Source organism: Malus sylvestris, chromosome 5 (assembly GCF_916048215.2).
Source record: "Malus sylvestris chromosome 5, drMalSylv7.2, whole genome shotgun sequence".
NCBI classification, from domain to species: domain Eukaryota; kingdom Viridiplantae; phylum Streptophyta; class Magnoliopsida; order Rosales; family Rosaceae; genus Malus; species Malus sylvestris.
The window spans coordinates 14,647,545-14,668,084 of NC_062264.1; the positions used below are offsets into that span (position 1 = coordinate 14,647,545).

Here is a 20,540-nt window from a genome sequence, read left to right on the forward strand (position 1 = left end):
AGTCAATGGCTTGTGGTTTTTAATTTTTCTATTTTTTATTTGGTCACTTACATGTATGGTTGGAAAAAATTCCCGAAAATCCCAAACCAAACCGAAAAAGTCCCAAACCAAAACCATCCCAAAAAATACCGAAATTTTCGATATGGGATTGGTTTCCAAATCCCATTTGTTTGGTAATCCTGAAATCCCTAAAAATAACGAAGTATTCGGTTTCCTATTGACTTTTGGGTTTCGGTTCTTGAAAGCCATTGCTATGGTTGCTGACTACTCTTCACAATACACTTACTCTACACATAGTGATGATGAAGATAGTGAAAATTTTGAACCTCATAGGAACTCTATGTGGTACTTAGTCACTCATGTATCTTACCATGCAATGTATAAAGTGTAAAATATTGTACTAATTCATTATATATAAACGATTATGGTGTGTTTAAACTTCTTTCATTAATTATTATATATTTTCTACACTCACAATGTTTGCCAGCTCGCTATATAATCAACTTAAATCAGTTAAATCCATCATGCAATGCATTTCCTTCCAATTTTTTATGATAAATTAATAGATAATTGACTAAATAAACATCCTGTAAAGTTTCAATAAAAATTTCCAAGTTTTTCTTACAATTTCCGTGGTTTCCATGTAATTTTTATCGATATCGATATTATCCCGATATTTCCATTGATATTTCCGTGTTTTTGGACTACCGATATTTCCGATATTACCGATATTTTCTTCCTTGGTTACAAGCACCACACTTGATACACCACTAAAAAGAGGTTTCAAATTTAATTCTCCAAATTATTTGTTCCATGTCTAATTAATGGGAGAAACTAACACAAGCTATATGTCTTCTGGTAGAGTAATATTTTTTTTTCTTAATATTAAAAGCATCCGAAGCAAAAGATAAATGCTTTTGCATCTGGAACATATGATCCTCACAGATCAAAATCCAAAAATTCACCTCCAAAACCAAATGTGGTAGGAAATTTGCAAGTTTCACATTTTCACTACCTGAAATTCCCACTAACTACGGACTGACTCACATTGTTGTTTTTTTTTTCCCAACTAATAATTTAATTAAAGTACTAAAAAAATAATTAATTGTTTCACGTCTAATCTGTAAAAGAGTTTCGCATTGATAATGCCGGCCCAACAACCCCACCCTCACGTCACGTATGTTAGCTTCTCCACAAGTGTTCACACGCATGCAAGAGGTCCTTTTTATTTTTAAAAAATTATTGTCATGTGATCCTTTCTATCTAATCTAAAATAATAAGGAGAATAAATATATAAAGGTAGTGATATGCACTCAACTCTTTGTACCTGTCATGCTCCGATCCCGACATACATCCAGGATCGACATGTGACGTCACCAAATGCCTGTATATCTAACATACCCTGCCTCCTGAAAATATACAAAGTATCATTCAAGATCCAGATGCACAATAATTTTTCGTATACTTTATGGCTGCATCTAACCTCTTCGTTAGATTGCCTACGTACCCTCAACAGGGATCAAGCCATTCGTAGTTCAACTTCTCTATAACTCGACATATAACACGATTCATTCAAGCCAAAAAGGCATAACATTCCTCAATCAAACATTTGGACTTGACAAGCATGAATTATTCAATTCAAGCTACATAATAATCCACATGATAATCAATGTTTCTATTTCATCCATCATATACATCATTATGTTTCAACATAATCGTGCAGGCGGTGATCACCCAACGCGGATATACCAGACATGATCACCCCTGAATACGTAGGATCCCCCATCGCGGATATACCAAGCAGGACCATCGATGTACCTCTGCTACATGGTGCAATAACTTCAACACACAACTTATCCACATCTCAACCCTTACGAGTTCCAACGTAGTCATCTACACCATCAACTTCTCAAGTCCATCACTAATATGTCACACAAGCATATAGGTGCTACAACATACTTCTAATAGGATTCTAGGATAACCTTATCATAAAAATAATCATACACATCAATCACAGTACTAAAAGATAATTAAAATCAAATATATCCCAACCGTCATCAGTACACAAGCCAAGTCATGTTTAACAACATAGTCTATGTCTAATATATAAAATCACATTTCAATACAAATTCCATTTATAAGACCAAGACATATTCACATACGATATTAGTAAAAGAAAAATAAGTTAATATCCATATCACATGTAACGTATCCAAGAACCAACAAAGCACAATATTATTCTCAAGCCACTTTGAGATACTAGACTAATCATAACAATAACAATCATATCCCACATCATTTCGCAATCATTCTACTTAATCAATCCTAAAAATCAAAGATGCATGATATCTACAATTACTATGTTATTCAATCAATAAGGTCCCATATCAATTCACAAATTTTAATAAAGGATCCCTACATAATTCCCCACCTGGTTTCCAAGTACTAACATAACAATTCATATTCACTTGACTCTAAGGTCGGACTACCTTTATGGAAATGAGCAAGCGTAGGGATTCCATACCACTCAACAAAATCCAACCAAAAAATCAAGCGACCTCTTGTAATCTCTTCAGAACTGACATCTATACAATTAGTGCCTACACCATGGGAATGGTGCATCGGCATCAAGAATTCAGATAAGCTGCAAAGCTCGGGTGAGTGACAATAATATAAGGATATGATAATAATGATAAAGCCAACCATTGATCACAGTTTACATCTCTTGAATATAAATCATTCATAAGGAATCAATACCAAACCTTTGTAACTCCGAATGAGTCACCCAGACATCCAACGGTTCGTCTGAAACAAATCACAACAGCTCACAATCATAATCTCATACAACACAATGAAAAGTAGGGTTAGAGCGACACAGTTCGGCCGAAGTCTACATCTCTGAATCTATCTCAATCCAAATTCAATAACCCCAAGGTGAACACGATCCCGGACCATCTCTTAACGGAATCGTGGAGTAGAAGGGATTCTGAACCATCACTCAACGGAATCGCGGAGCAGAAGGGATTCCGAATCATCACTCAACGGAATTCAAACCAAGATACGATTCCGGACCATCACTCAATGGAATCGCGGAGTAGAATGTGTAACACCAATCAATGAAACAAGACATGGATCAAGTTACCCAAGGTACAAAGACTCAACGAAACGAGAATGAAATAATGACACAAGGGTTGAAACTTGTTTCGAAGTAACAAACCCCATAACAATGGGTTAATGGTCCACTACTAGCCCTCACATTTCATCACATCAATCCAATCATACAATACAAACCATATTTCCAATATGCACGTCAAATCACACCATAAAACTACATCAATGGCTAAATATAAAAATTAACAATTTTATAGGAAACATAATTATAAAACCATCTCATATCCACACAGGATAGTAGTTATGAAAACAATGTAATCACCAATATCACATATTAGTCATTCACATTTCTCCACATCACACCAACAATTGAATTTTGGGAAACCAAGTTAGAAATAGGTTCACAGGATCACTAGAAGGTATTTGGTACTTAGACAACACTCGTGGACGGTTTGACGCACCACCACATGCAATGGTAGCCATGGTGAAGGGTTTGAAAACCAAAATTTTCAACCTTAACCCAAGAGGCTCAAATTCACGGGGTAACTAGAGCTCAACAAGGGAGACATTATTCACAACTAGACCAACGACAAATTCTAACCGGAATTCATCCAAATTCTTCGGGGAAACCGGTTTTCTAGGGTTCTAAACACCCAACTCTAAAACAAATACGAAAGCACGAACTAAGCATACCAACTTGAAGATTATGAAGAGTAGATGAAGTTTCATACCTCACTTGAGGGAAATGGTTGTCGGAATTGCTAGAAAAATGACAAAACCGTCGGAAAACCCACGGGACTTTGCTGCCTCGAACTGGAAAAATGGATAAGAAAATGGAAAATCTAACATTACAGAGTTGTAGGGCTCATCAAGAGCTTTCCATGGACACTAAGATCACCCAAAACGGAGATCAAATGAAGGAGATACAAGCGGGTCAAGTTTGTGGTTTTAATGGGTCTAAAATGCCCCAAAACGGGTCAAAAATCAGACCCCTCCTTCTTCCCTTTTTTTTTTTTTAGAAACCTTCCTCTTTTTAAACTCACTTAACCTTTAACCCACATGTAGGAATTAAATAATTCCCACAATTTATAGTTCACAACTTCAAGCATCCATAACTATACCGTTATAATTCGGACTCGCAAATGACTTTTGCCTATGTGCTCGTGGCTTCGAGACCTATTCGAAATCGTTACTTGTGACCTCAAAAGGTCAACAAATTTTAAATAATTATTTTTCAAACTTCACTCTTCATAACTAGTTTAATTAAAATCTAAATCCAAACAATTTAAAATAAATTCTCGAGAAATAATATAAAATCTCAATAATACAAATACGTAGATTATAACAGTGAAATCCGGGAACAGGATTTCACAGTACCTCTCAAACACCCCATGTTAACTTCTATTCTTTATTCTTTAATTCATTTCATCTAACAATCGAAAATTGAAAAGGGTGCATGAAATGTAAAAAAATGTGTAAATAGCACTACCCATATATGAAAGGTTGCACAAAAAGTTGCTTGACTAGACAATGATCATTTTTCTTCAATCCTACAATAAAATGAACAAACCAAAACATACAGCTTACCAAAGGAAAAAAAGGTACATATTTTACTCGTTAGCTTTCACAAGTTTTGCAATATTTGATTGTCTCCAAGTACATTTTGGCTCTCCCATCGCTTCCTCCCTCCCATGTAGCTTGTAGCAATCTACTGGATATAGAAAAGGTCTGCGTTGTGGATATCCTGCTCCATGCAAACGGTCCATACTGCCCTCCAAAGTTTTGCAGCAGATTCAAAAGATCGGCTGCAATGGCTTTCATGTCATGGTTTCTGTCTTTGGCTTCATCTCTTTTCAATCTTTGGTTATTTCCGTCCTGGTGAATTCTCGTGATAAAGCTTGTCTTTGACTTCTGTAGAAATTTGTGATCCAGGAGGGCATTCAAAACTATTTGAAACCGTAGGTTTGTATTTGAGTAGTGTTCAAATCATACACAAGCAATTGTGAATCATGAACAAAAGTTTCATTCAACGTTTGAAAGCTCAACAACTCGATGATCAATCATTTTATTGCAAGAGCAACGCCTCATCCGTTTCTGGCAACTAAGAAATATAATTAGCATACATGTAATGATATATCTTGCTTGACAAAACATGAAAACATGCCATACAAATTGAAAACTTTACAACTCAACGGTGCTTTTCTTAATCAGTTATGCCCGTAACATGTAATGTAATTCCTTATTGGTGTGTGAGGCTTGTATTGCTTCGAATAATAAGTTACACATATACATAAATTTCACACATTACACACACCAAAAGTTTAACCCATCTTCTCAGCTCATGAGCAGCAGAGTTAGAGCTCTCGGAATTCAACCGAGTCAGAATATATGATGGTATATGCTGGCTGCATAAAGCGATTATCATGTTCAGTTACCTTTGCAAGACCTTCCTTGGCTTTCCTTATTACTTTAAGCCAGTGTCTATGGAAACACTATCTGCTATCTAGACTTCACTTCAGGAACTTTTTCTTTGTAATATCTTCGAGAGGATTTACCAGGACCTTGTTCGCGTTTTCAATGCTTCCGAATATCCCTATATCAGGCTACGAAGCTATCTTAGAATAAGCACATTTTGGAATAAATGCAGCCATCCATAGGTTCTTGACAATAGGCAGAGCCCTTCCGCCGGGCCGTGGGTCTGCTGTCCCCTAAATACGCGTCTCGTACATGTCTCGTCTCTAATTACTTGACATGTGTCCACCTGCTTAACCAAAACTTAACATTGTTAAATTTAATATATAAAAATAGTTGAATATCAGAGTGTGCAACGAACAAGACTAACAAATAATAAGAATATTATTAAACAAACTGAGAATGCCGAAACGGCTACAAAACCTAAGAGACTACATTGTAGCTTACTTGTTCTCTAATGAATAACAAAGCACCCTATTTATAATAAACTAACCCTAATTCCTAAAAAAACCTAATTCTAACGAACTAAGCCCATAAAACCAAATATTCAAATAAACCAAAATACTAATATTTTCTAACAAAAATAAAATAAAAACATCAACAATAAGATAAAAACCCACCACAGTGAGTCATTACCTTCTTCCTCCACTCCAATACCACAACCTCCTTAGCCCCAATCCAACACATCAGCGGCAACCACCCCACATTGCCATGACCTAGCCTCCTCAAATCAGGTATCATGGTCGTCGTTGGTAAGAATACACACTGATTCCGGACCTATTGACAACCACCTTCACGGAGTCTCCATTGATTCTGGCCAATCTTCCGTCGCCGAGACCATTTTTTAATTATAATCTCCATTTACCTCTATGTCCTCCATTTTCTCTCCTCGTCCTCCTTTTTTGTCTCTTCTGTTTGTTTCTCCATCTCCCACCAAATCCACCTCACGGGTGGTTGAAATCTTGCAAGCCTTCGAATCAGAGTCAGTGTCGTCGATTTTAGTTGGAGAGAGAGCGATTGTTTGGGAAAAAATGGAGGAGGATGGAGAAGCAAAGGGAGACAAAGAAAGATCAGAAGTGGTGGCGTCAATCTCGTCGGTTTCAGTCAATCAAAAGATTGTGGAAGAGATAAAGTCTCAATCATTTTTTTAAACACAAAATAATATAATTTAACAGTGTTAAGTTCTTGTTAAGTGGATGGACACATGTCAAGTAATTAGAAACAAGACATGTCCAAAACACATATTTAGGGGACAGCAGACCCACAACCCTTCCGCCGCAAACTCTTCAAGGGAGAGTATCAATGTCAACAATTCAAGGCAAGACTCATAACCTCTCGTGCAATGTTGTTATTAACTTTATCCACATTCTGGTATTTTGATCATTGAAATCCTTTTCTATTGGTCCATCATCCACATGAAGATTCACTACAAACCTGCATGTTGTCCAGCCTGCATCTAAAAGAAAAAACTTCAAGTTTGTTAAAAGGTGCAGCAAATCATCTACTCCCATTCCCACACATTTCAGTATCAAACATTTCTATCTTCAACCTTTCAGCTACTTCCTTGTTCCCTTGTTTCATATAAGGACTCATAAGTGCATTATAGACCTCAGAATTCGGTTTAAACCCTTTTTTCCCACCATCTCGGCCTGAAGCTTAAGCGTTTCTTCCAACTTCTCCTCTGCACACAACCCTCTTATCAGATTCTCATAACTCTTCTCAGTCGGACAAAAACAATAATCCACTGTTGCACTTCTCATTGTTGTAAATATTGATGATCCGGATGGTACTTCTCCTATAACAAATCACATAAAATAAATATTAGTATGATAATTTTCAGTTCCACAATTAATTACATAAGATAAACAAAATAAGATAAAATACTTATCTTTGGTAGGTAAAGAACGCTCTTCTTCGGTCCTTGATTAGAATAAGATTTTTGGTTGAGGCGTGTAAGTTCATTGTCCTTAAGAGTAGATTGTGCCCCTCAGAGACAATGTCTCGGTGTAGTAAGTTTTGGCGCCCTACCCTACAAGATACAATAACCTATGATCCTTGTAATCGTACACTCGCAATACTTGGATCGAGTGAACGACTCAATTCTTTCCTTTGGCATATAAAAGGTGGAAATTATAATAGCATTTGAGAGAATACAAGAGATTAGGAGATAAGAGGATGGTAGGATTCTTTTCAATTAACTACGTGGGGTTTTTAGAAAAGAAAAAGATTACACCCAAGGTTGGAACAAAGGAAGCTATATAAAAGAGCTCAAATAGAACATTAGGATATCAAAGAATATTGCATTAACAATTTTCATAATAATTGAATATAAATGAGATAACGGCTATAAAATTGATTTTCAACTCTTTATTATGTAATAAAGAATTTGTGAACACGGGAATTCCTGCGATGAACGAGACAAGAACAAGTGTACAAAATAATATTTGTATTAATGATTTAGGGGTTACAATCTCTTCTACAAATTTAGCCTCTGATTCTATCTTTGTATTGGGTAGATTTGATGTTGTTGATCCAAAGGGCCGTCGGGGCTTGATCTTTAGGATGAACGGATGATGAATGATGAACACTTTCTTCAAGGGCCGTTGATGCGAGAATTACTTGACACACAAATTAAACCCTCTTTTTGACAATTGTAGTATAGATGTAAGTAGGGTATCGTTCTAGGCCGGGGATTAGGAGGGCTTGCTAATAACCTCTCACTTGACTCAAAAATATAAGAAGAAACTTAAAAACACAAAAGTAGGCTTTAAAACACTAAACTAGACTCAAAGAGTTCAAAACAAACTTAAGCACACTTTGATACAAGAAAATAAATGGGGGGTATTGGTTTTGGTTGTGATTGAGATAAAAAGTAAAACTAAATATATGGTTGATGGATTAGCTAGAGATCCATTCTTCACACATGACACACTTGAACATGAATTGATTTTCAGTTGCTTTTCGATAAGCTATTAATACTCAATGCCCCAAATTAACCGTGAATTGCACTAATTAACCCTCAGTTTTTCCACAAGTTATTGGGTTGGATGATTGCATACGACAACCCAAAACATTCCCTACAAGTTCCCTACATGAGTTGCATAATAGAGATACAAGCAAGAATCATTAAGTTCTATGAAAAACATAAGCATTGACGAGACACTCGTTACTATGATTTGCATGAAACTTATGCCAAGAATTTACTTAACGTGATTGTGACTAGCAACCTTCACTACTTGTGAATATAAGTTCATAACGATTAGGTGAAACTCCCTTATATTCTAGCGTCAAATTCATGCATGAAAATTAAGCGTGCACTCTCAACCAACATACACAAATCAGTTTTTATACGAACGGATAAGTAAATTGAATTCACAACTTATAAATCACAACTGAAGGTAATCAATTCATATTACAAATATATTCATGGTTTCGAATTAACCTCTAGCCATAATAAATTTAATTACACATTATTAAAACAGAAATAAAATAGAAATTTAGAAAGATTAAACCGAAAGAAGGTGATCTGCTGCGTTCGTGCCCGTGTGAACTGCGCCTCGCTGGCGCCCTCTCCTTTCCTGCAGCTTCCCCTCTGAGCTTCTTTCCTTTCTCGTTTCTGCCTGGCAAGTCCCTGACTTGCTTCCCTTCTTTTCTTCTCCGCACGCTGCCCCGTGGCAGCCCGTGTCTTTCCCCAGTTCCCGTCAGTCAAGGCTCAAGCTGCCAAATGGCAGCCTCTGCTCTCCTCTTGGTTTCTCACGCTGCCAAAGCAGCGTCCTCCCTTCTATCTCTCCCCATTCTCCCTGCTATCTGCTGCCAAAGGCAGCTTATTTCGTTCCCCCCTCTGCCAAGGCTGCAAGGTCTTGTTTATTCTTTTCTCTCCCGAGGCTAATGCCTCACCCACCACACTAATGCTGCAAGTGCAGTTTTTTTATTCCTTCTGTGCCTTTCACCTACCACACTCTGCAAAGCTTTTTATTATTTTTCTCTTTTCTGATCCCCAAGTGCTCCTTTTCTTCCTCACACCTCCAGCTCGAAAAGCACCTGCATGCATATTTACTATATCAAAAGTAGAGAACAACGTGTGTGTGTCTATTTATATGTGTGTGTATGCATAACAAAATATAAAACTTGGATCAATTACTTAATTTAAACTAAAGGTGGAAGGGATAAGAATTAATACTTAAACTAAAAAAAATCTTACTTTTTGACGAATTTATTATTTAAAACTCATTTGTGCCATTTTTATTTTCTTTGCATAACAAATCCTATAAACACAAAAATAACGTAAATAGTTCAAAAATATAAGGAATTAACTAAGAAAAGACGAGTGAATTTGAAGTAAAAATATATATAAATATGATCCGATCAGCCGTCGGGGCTTGATATTAAATTAGAGGAAGTTTCTTCAAGGGCCGTTGGGGCTTGATTTTGAAGGAGGATTTTGACGAAGGACGAAGAGGGCTTTCTTGATTCTTTGGGACTTGCTTGAGAGCTTTAGAGTTTCGAGGCTTCAAGGCTTTGGTGTGGTGTGAATTCTCTTCCAATTTGGAAGTAGAGAAAATGTGTGTGAAATCCTCCCTATTGCTTGATGGAGAAGCCTATTTATAGGCTTTGAGAATGAATCACCACCATCCATTTGTTTGGTGAAGTAAGTGGATGTTGTAGGTGGGATGAGTGTGTGTTGTAGGTGAGGTGAGTGTATGATGTAGGTGAAATGAATGGGGGTTGTAATTTTAATACAATTGTCAATACTTATTTCACCGAAATTTCAATGTCTACAAATGCTCCCACTTCAAGGTGCGTTGTTTACATGTGCTTGTCATGTGTATTGGACTGGGAGTTTCTTCAAGTGCCGTTGAGGCTTGTTCTTGAATTTTGTTTGAAATTTCTTCAAGGGCCGTCGAGGCTTGATCTTGGATGAAATTTGGACCACAAAGAGCTTCATGTGGTAGATGATCTTTGGCTTTGGTAATGGATGAATCGGCATGTATTTTGTTGCGCTTGTTGACTTTCCACAACTTTGATCTTGAATTAGGTTGGAGGGTTTTCTGGTTTCCTCCAAAGGACTTTCCACAGACTTAATCTTGAACTGGATTTGATTCAAGGGTGGTGGACACTTGATCTTGAATTAGACTTGTCATTTCTTCAAGGGCCTTTAGGGCTTGACCTTGAGTAGTTTTCAGGGTTTGAACACCTGGCAGGCAGGCACGAGGCGGAGGTGATGGCCTGTTTCTTTGTTCAATCTTTCCCATTCATATTGAAGAAGGTCAGGGGATAAGGTCAGATGCTGCAAAGAATTTGCTTTGAAAGATCAAGGAAGTCCACAACATTTTCATATGAACCTTGAGCAGTTTGGTGAACGGTATGATCTTCAAAGGTTGTCAAGAATTTGCTCTTCGGCGACAGTGCCAGCGAAAGGTTGTTGAAGCTTCTCGAGCTCTTTGATTATAGCAACGATGGCAAGCTTGGATTTGACTTAGACTACTCCGTCTGGATTATGCAGTTCTGCCAAGAAGGGTGTCCTACTATAATGATTTGTTCCAGCTCATCGTGCTGCATTCTTCTCTGCTTGTTTCTTTCGCCTAGCAGAAGTGGTGCGCAACCTTTTGCCTTTCAATGGTCCTTTGGAGCATCACTTCTCAACGACTCATCCATGCTTGGCAGCTTCAGTGTAACGAGCCAACATCATATCAACGGGCCTGAGGTATTTGCTGAGGAAATTCGAGACTTATCGACAGTTGAAGATGAGCACTCGAGAGCAGCGCTAGGTAAGCAACCAGGCAAAGGTTCCAGACAATTAGTTCTTGATCGGACGTTTAATTTCGGGTTCCGATTGATTGCTTCCTTTCTCCTTGTTCTGCAGGCAAGAGCAAGGGCAAAGGAAATGATAGGTGAAAAGCATGATATGAGATACCTTTTCTTTCGACCTGATGATATAAGATACTTTTTCTTTTGAAGAAGCAGTGGATGATCAGCACATGTATTTGTTGCGCTTGTCTCCACATGCTTCGATGCATCATTTTCACTTGCCTTTTCTAGTCCCCAGGCATCTGGTATTTTCTCTGGAAGCATAAGATGTTGAAAGAATGGGTACTTCGAGAGCAGTGCTAGGTGAGCAATCAGGGAAGGGGTTCTAGGCAGTCGATTCCAAATTGGAAGGTTGATTCCAAGTGCCGGCTGATTGCTCTCTTTCTCCTTGCCCTGTAGAGAAGAATGAGAACAAAGAAAATGATAGGGAGAAAGCATGCTATGAGATACTTTTGCTTTCAACCCTAGTGATATGAGATACCTTTGCTTTGGTGTGACTTGGTTAAAGAGGTATTTCCAGGGAGGAAGAAAACTAAGTATGTTAAGAGGTTTAGTTGCAGATGTATTCTTGGCAAGGAAGAAGGGTCAGGATTTTGTATTTTCAGGAAGGAAGAAAACTGAGTATATTGAAGGGTTTGGTTACAGATGCATTCAGCAAGGAAGAAGAGTCAGGCGTTTTGGATGTGTGCCCTGCTATAGAGGATGAAGGTCGAATTATATGGTGATTTCCCAATAGCAAGTGGCAGTGCGGATGTGACCTTGTCACCCACGCTTGTCGGCCAAAAGTGTGGTAGTTGGAATAATGGACTTCGCACGTTTTCAACTTTGTCAGTGATCTTTGACAAAGTTGCACATGATAGCCGAAAGTTGAGATTGAGTCTAAAAAGTGTTGACGGACTTTACACAGGAAAATCTGGGTCTTGAAATTCGAAGAGTGGCGTCTCTTCGATTTTTTGAACAAGTGGTTGTGTTGCCTCTTCTTTTAAAAAGGTGTCAATTGTATTCAACATGCACATTTTGAAGATTACCTGCTCGTGAAAATCGTCTCCAGTGTATTTCTGAGCTTTTACTATATCCAACCTTTTTCTTTTAATATTTTTGAAAAGGGCTAACCCGTCTAACATTTGCTTAGATTTGAGTCTAAATAGTGACACAGGCGCACCGCGTCAGAGTAATATATGGCGCCCGTCCTTCTTATCTTCTAATGGCCCTCTTACAATTGAAGACTCTGTGATTAGGGATGCAACAATGGCTACTGTTGTAGCTAGGAACCTCATCACTCCTAGAGATAATAGGATACTTTCACGACAGTCCAATGAGTTAGCTGTTTAAGATTCCCAGGCTCTTAATGTCCAGTATGCGAACTCTGTTTCTAACATGGGCCAACGCTTACTTGTTCGAACTCGCCAAGTTGAATCATTGACAGCCGAGGTGGTAGCTCTTAGTCAAGAGATCAAACAGCTCAAGCGCGAGAATAGAGAGTTGCATGTGCTTGCAAATAGTTATTCGATAGGCATGAAGAGGAAACTTGATCAGCTGCTGGACTCTGAAGGTCGGATTCAAAGTGACCATCGGAAAATTATGGATGTATTCCAGAGGCACTTTTTGCCTTCGTCATCTGGATTTCGACCAAGTATTGAGGCTCCGAATAATCTATCTTCAGTGCCTCCCTCTTTTAGGGTTCCACTGAGTACTAAGGCTTTAAGTACTGAGGCTTCACATAAGTGACATTTGTGAAGGCTCCCTTTTTTTTCTTTTTCTTTTCTTTTCCCTTTTTTTTTACACACTTGTAATTTCTTAGAGATATCAATGGACATGCTTTATTTTATTCAGTATGTTGTGCTAAATACAAATAAAACATATATCTGACTAAGATGTGTTACTTCCTTTTTTTTATTTTTTTTTTAATTTTTAGATGGTGCCTGATGCACCCATTTCCTTTTAGATGGTGACTAGTGCACCCATTTCCTTTTAGATGGTGACTAGAAGCATCATTCTGTCGCCACCACCCATTTCCTTTTCCATTCTTGACTTGCTAATAGTAGCTTGCACCTTCTTTTTATGTGTGTGTGTACATGTTCTAATGATAAGTATGGTACATTGTGTTGGAAATATGCCCTAAAAGTTAATCTTTGGAAGAAACCTTTCAGGACAAATGAATCGATGTATGGATGACTCTTATACATCAAATGGCAAAGATACTAATTAGGACTATCTCAATAAACGATATATGTCCTAATTAATGAATCCATGGACAATGGATCGATTGAAGAAGTAATCTAATGATGTTAGACTACAGAGACCTTCTTCACATAACCATTATGTCCAAAAAGGTTCCTGGTCATTGGATTGTCGGAGGGATACTGACAATGCTTAAACCGGTACATACTGTGTCCGCTTCAAATGGAAGAATGGAAAGTCTCATCCTATTTGTGTAGTGACACTAAGACAAGTATGTAGGTGCTCATTAAGGGAATGAGTTCACTGAACATAATCAAATGAGAGTACTTGCATGGAGGTCTACTCACATGTCAAGCAAGTAACTCTAATGGTTGGAATAATGTAAATAGTCCATTGACCTGAGGCATCGTCGTTGTCTTGTGGCTAAGTACTTAATCTTTGATTGTGTCAAAGTCACCCCATTCGCGAATGTCCACAGCATAATTGGGGTTAAGCCACTTAGTCATGAAGGCAAGTGAATGCGCAACAAGGAATCTCTAATCCTCGATTAGAGAGGAAGAATACTCTAAGATATGATTCGGGAATCTTCGGCCGAAGTATCGAGCGTAATAAAGGAAAGCGTTCCTATACGACTCAATTGAATCATATAAGAAGGAATAATCACATTAGGGGTTTGACATTATATATACATACCCTAGTAATGTGATTGAGAGTATTGTTTTAGAGAAGGATCGAATTACATTGTAATTCCAACTAAATAGGTTCTCCGAACAACTTCTACATTAGCTTGGGTAGCTATGACATATGGTTAGATGTCACTCATAGCTTGTGAGTTCTTCTAGATGATTAAATGTAGTCATCAAAGAAGAAAGGTGAATTAAAAGGAAGTTTTAATTCACTAAGTGATTGGATTAAATATAATCAATTGGATTGATGCTAATCACCTCACTGCCTTGCTAATTAGAACCTAAAATGATTGTACACCGACACACTATTGTAGTGAGTAATTAATGGACGAAGGAATAATTAATTGGATTAATTAAGTGTTGTGATTAATTTAGAAAGTCTAAAAGAAATCATAAAAGCGATAAAGATCGTTTTGGGCTTAAAGAAACGTTCGAGTTTTATTGGGCCCATTGGGCCTAAACCCATTGGGCTTTTATTCAAGCATAGGATGACTTGAAATAATAAAAGCCCAAACCCCAAACCAAACACTAAAGGGACGGCCACTTAAAGGGTTTGGGAGAGATATTTAGTCAAGTTGTTGACTAGGTTTCTTTTTGTCTATATAAGGAACTTTATAGAGTTTTAATCCTTAGGGTTTTTTGTGTGTTTTAAAACAACAAAGAGGCAAAAGAAACATTTCTCTAAAAACCACAAAAGGCCGGCCACCTTGAGGGTGTTTTAGCTAACAATTTTTCACCCTTTTGGTTATTCCTCCATCCATCTCACTACACTAATGGGTGTGGATATTTAGAGGTCTTCTCCTTTGGAGACTAAAGGAGAACCTTGGAGCACTCTTACTAACAAAGTGGAGGAGGCAAGGAGGGAGGCTAGGCTCAAGGATTTCAAGGAGCAAAGGACTTGGAGGTGGTCCATCCTTGGTCTAAAATCAAGATCAAGAGGTATAGATCTAAACTTTCACTTAGTTCTTTACTTGAATGTTTTAGATGCATTATATATAAACTTATGAACCTTGAAGGGGATTTGCATGACTATAGCTTTGATATTATTTGACAAATTGTTTCCGTTGCTCATGTATATAAATTTTGAATTGTATATGCATGCTAGTCATTTAGAAATCCCATGTGTTAAACTCATAATTTTCCCTTCAAGTGGTATCAGAGCCAAAGGTTTATATATAATGTGTCCTTTTGGATTTTATGCATATGGGTATTAATATTATGTATGACATAATTATTGCTTCATTCAAAATATGTTTATCTTTTGTTTTTCAATAGTTGAAAAATGTTAGTCAATAGTTGAGAAAGATATGTATGCAAAAGATCTTTTGTATGCATGAATGAAAATTGAGTTTTGAACTAGTTTGACATATTATTTCTTCATTTAAAGTATGTTTATCTTTTGTTTTTTCAATGGTTGAAAAATATAAATCAAGAGTTGAAAAAGATATGCATGTAAAAAGGTGTTTTGTATGCATGAATGAAGAGTAAGTCATGAACAAAATTTGGGTTTTTGAACCAAAGGGAGGGCACAGTTTTGGGGTGGTTTTTGGGTTGTGTTTGTGTTTTATTGTAAACCACTCACACATCCTTTTAAAGCTAGAAAATAGAAACCTTGTCACTTTTGTTTTTGGGTTTGAAAAATCACCAAGAATACACAAATCTTGAAAATATGTTCATGGTTTTGTTCTTGGTGTTCATGGTTGGTTTTTGGTGAAAATGGTTTTATTTGGTTTTAATGCATTGTTTTGTGGTTTTGGATGATGTTCATACCATCCATAACCATATCATAAATTTATAAAACCCTAGACTTGACTAGGAGGATTTCCATCACTCTTTTCACTAAAGTCTTCAAAGCAAAACCAAGTGACAAGCAAAATTTAATTTTTTTCTACATAATGTGGAATTAATGCATGTTGTGTAAGAATGTGTAAGAGACTTCCCATCTCCCCTTTAGTGGCGGGCCTCCCCTAGTGGATTTATCCACTTGTGGGGCTATTTTGTAATCTTTGAAAAGTTGATATTTTATACTTTTGAGTATTTACGGTTTGACCCCTAACTTTTTCTTATTTGCATTTAGGCCCCTACTAACTAGAAAGTTAAAATATTTTATTCTAATTTTGTTAGTTGTTTAAACTCATAATACTATTATGCCCATATGCACTAAATCTAAATGTTCATGTTGCATTCCATTTTGATTATTTAATGTGATTAAGTAGTTAGAAAAGGGTGACTATGGACTTATGCCTTAAACGATAATTGAGCTATGAGATAAGGCACTAAAATCAAATTGTTTGAACCTTGGGAATGTGTTTTAATTACTGTTTTATTAGACCTTGTCACGTTTGACATTAATCTATCTCTCCCTCTTAGTATGTGTAATTTGTAGGAATTTGTACAAATCGGTTTGTAATTCTTATTATTTCTTAATCTCTTTTAGTTAGTTGATTCCCTCTAGTGCTAGACTAGAGTTTCTTTAACTATTGGTAAGGAGACATAACTAAAAGAGGGTTTTGACATGAGATTAAAGATTAAATGGGTCCAATGCCCTAATTAGCAATGAATGATTGTCTTTCATTTCTACTGGCTCAATGAAAATGTTTTAATTGGATTGAAAAGCACGTAATTAAATTGACACAACCTCCCGAGTTTATATTCAACAATGTTGGCTCGTTGTTGCAATAACCTAATAAGTCCATGGTCATCCAAGAGCCTAAGATAACTATAAAGTCCAATTTCAAAGGAATGCAAAAACCTTAGTAGTAGTAGTTACTTCCAATATTTGAAAATTCGTTTTTGATATTGATTTGTTTTTCTTAAAACAAATAGTGGGAGTATCATACGCTACTAAACTATAATGAATACAATTAGTAGTTATATATATCTCCAATATTTTGAAAAATGTTTTGATATTGATTTGTTTTATGAAAACGAATAGTGGGGATATCATATGCTACTAATTTCATTAAACTTTGGACTAGTAGTTGTAATAGGACATTATTTATTTGAATATGATTAAATAAATAAAATTGATGAGACCTTAAAATCCCTCAACCAACATACAATATTAAGTTGAAAGCGTAAGAGTGCTTTGAACACTTTTTCGTGGCCTTCCACCGTGGTAGGCTCCAATCGTTTATGACTTGTACATCGCCTTCATCCTATCATGGGGGAGTGCAAAGTGCATGCTTATACTCAGGAGGAGTTTATTTAAAACATTTGATGAGGTTAAGGTAGGCAACGAGTGTGGCCGACATCGTATCATCGTGAGGTTATGCTTGAACCCCTATCTAAACCGGCATGGTGGGAAAGAACTTAACTAAGAGAAATGATGCCAACATCGTATCATCGTGAGGCATTGCTCTCTAGAGGCCAAAAAGATGGGTAATCACAAGAGGTTGTTGTGAATGGGTAATTGTACCCTCTCATTATTATTTTTGCTAGCCAACATCGTATCATCGTGAGGTGGGCTTGGTAATAGTGAGCCTCCCATAACCTGTTGGAAATGTGCCCTAAAGCCAATCATATGATGATACTTTACGGACATTTCACATGTTAAACTAATCTAGTTTAATATAAAGGGCAAAGATTATTGTTTGAGCCGTCTCATATAAATGTTATATGCTTAAACGATAAAGTCCAAGGAATATGTGATTGGGAGAATGCAATCTAATGAAGTTAGATTCATGAGACCATTCTTTCGTAGACACATCCTAAATGTTCCTGATCATAGGATTGTCAATTCGGCATTGACAGTCCGTCAAGATCGGTACGTGCTATGTCTTCTCTCAGGGAGAGTGACTAGTCTCGAGTCATTGGTGTGTGTGACATCAAGACAAGTACGTAGGTGCTCAGTAGAGAATGAGTTCACTGAATGTGATCAACGAAGAGTTCTCATACTCATGTCACATGAGAACTCAAGGTTGGGATAATGCAAAGTAGTCCTTTGACCTGAGGCATCACAGTTGTCTTGTGGTTAAGTCCTTGATCTTTGATTATGTCAAACGTCATTCCATTGAAGTGTCCACGGCATCGTTGGGGTTAAGCCACTTAGCCATGGAGGCAAGTGAATGCGCAACAAGGGATCTCTAACCTTCAAACCGTTTGAGGGAGAATACTCTATGATATGATTTAGAACCTCTGACCAGAGTATGAATGAGATTTAGGAATGCGTTCCAAATCACATTCAAGGTAATCATATAAGCACACGAATCACATTGGATAGTAGACATGAATATATAAACTATCAAACCAAACAATGTGGTCAAGAGTATTGTATTAGAGAAAGACCGTATTGCATTTGTAATCCCAAACTGAATAGGTTTTCTCTACCTCTTCTGATTAGCTTGGGTAACCATGATATGCTGCAAGGTGTCACTCATGGTTTGTGGAAGCCCTAAACGTGTGTAATCACTAAAGGGAGAATTGAAAGTAAGTTTCAATTCACAATCGATGTAAAATGGTTTTAATCGCCCACTGCCTCGCTAAAAGGAAGCTAATGGATCGCACACCGTGTAAGGAGGAGATTGAAGAAACAATGGAGATGAGTAAGAATGATTAAATGGTTTAATCATTTATTTATGGCAAGGATTAATTAATATGTTAATTAATCAAACGAATAAGTTCGTTAAAGCCCTCGGGATAGTTTTGGACCTTAAGGCCCAATGGGCTTCGAACGTCAAGCCCATTAACTTAAGTTGTATGACAACTTAATGAATAATGATTCACAAAGGCCCAATTAGTCCAAAATATCCTAATGGCCGGCCATATTGTTTAGGGTAGTGAACTTGGACTTATTTACAAGTTTGCCACTCAAATGAATAAAGGTATAAATATGACTTTATAGCCAAAATTCATTAAGGGTTTGTTTTGGAGAAAATTGGTGAGAACTTGTCTCTCCATTTCCCTCCAAAGAGGCCGGCCACCTTGGGGGGTGCATCTTGCAATCCCACTACTCCAAGGTCACTCATTTCTTCTCCAATCTCTCCTTGGTGAAGAGACTTAGAGGTTCTCAATTTTGGGAACTTGGAGAAACCTATTCTTCCATCCAAATCCATAGATTTAAGATGCAAGGAATGAAGGCCTTCTCTTTGGGTGATTAGCCTTTGCTTATGCAAAGAGGAATCTACAAAGGTATATATTTCTCAACTCACTTTGATTTGAGTTGAGTCTTGGTTCACCAATCTACTAGGCTTTGAATTTCATGGTTAATGTTTTGTTTTTAAGTGCATGCAAGCATGATTCCACCTTTAATTGTTAATTGCATGCTTATAGATGTTGCTTAAATGAACATGTTTTCACAAAATATTCCTTCATAACCCGCTAGGAGCTTTCTTTGAAAACTCCCGGATTCCATCTTGAGGGATATGGAATTTGCCAAAAATGGTGGGTGGTGTCATTCGGTTTAAAGACCCGAATCGTTTGACTTAATCGACAATCAAACTAATTATTTTATTTTTTATGTATTTAGATATGGTTGGAAGCACACTCGCGAAAATACTCGACAAACATTGCCTAGAGGGGCACAATTTCCCATCGTGGTATCGTAATGTCAAGATTCTCCTAACATTGGAGAAGATTGTTTACGTACTTGACAAGGCTCCACCTCACATACCTCTCGGCCCTGAGGCTACTGAGGATGAACGTGCTATGTTTGACAAGCACGTTGAGGATGACACACAAGCCAAGTGCTATCTGTTGGCTTCCATGAATGAGGAGCTACAGAGACAGCACGAGGGCATGGACAGTGCATCTTCCATAATACTCCATCTTACGGAGTTATATGGTGAAGGGACGCGCAACCGTCGTTTTAGCACTGTTTGTGAACTTGTGAAGACCAAGATGGTCAAGGGGGCTCCAGTGCATCAACATGTACTGAAGATGATAGGATTCATTGAACAATTGGAGAACCTTGGTACTCTACTTGACGGGGAATTGGCCCAGGACTTCGTATTGGCTTCTCTTTCTGATTCATTCGCGCAGTTCGTAATGAACTACAATATGAATAAGATGGATAGTACTCTCTCTGAGTTACTAAATATGTTAGTAACTACCGAGAAGACTATGAAGAAAGAGAACATTGTAGGGACTTCTGTTGTAGTCTACAACAAGCCATCCTCTTCCAAGGCCAAGACGCAAGGCAAAGGCAAAGGGAAGGAGAATAAGCCACCCACTCCTAAGCCGAAAGGAGGAGTGAGGAAAAAGAAGGCAAAGGAGCCCAAAGGGACTTGCCACCACTGTGGAAAGGAGGGGCATTGGAGGAGGAATTGCAGGTTATACCTTGCA

General features: G+C 37.5%; 1 long non-coding RNA gene across 1 annotated transcript; it reads right to left on the minus strand.

The window, feature by feature from the left end:
* Nucleotides 1–4,679: 4,679 nt before the first annotated feature.
* LOC126623475 (uncharacterized) lies at nt 4,680–6,626 on the minus strand. Its single transcript, XR_007623772.1, has 3 exons — nt 6,204–6,626; nt 5,547–5,872; nt 4,680–5,022 (listed from the first exon to the last, which is right to left on the minus strand). It is a non-coding gene; the product is annotated as an uncharacterized LOC126623475 (long non-coding RNA).
* Between the last annotated feature and the right edge of the window lie 13,914 nt (nt 6,627–20,540).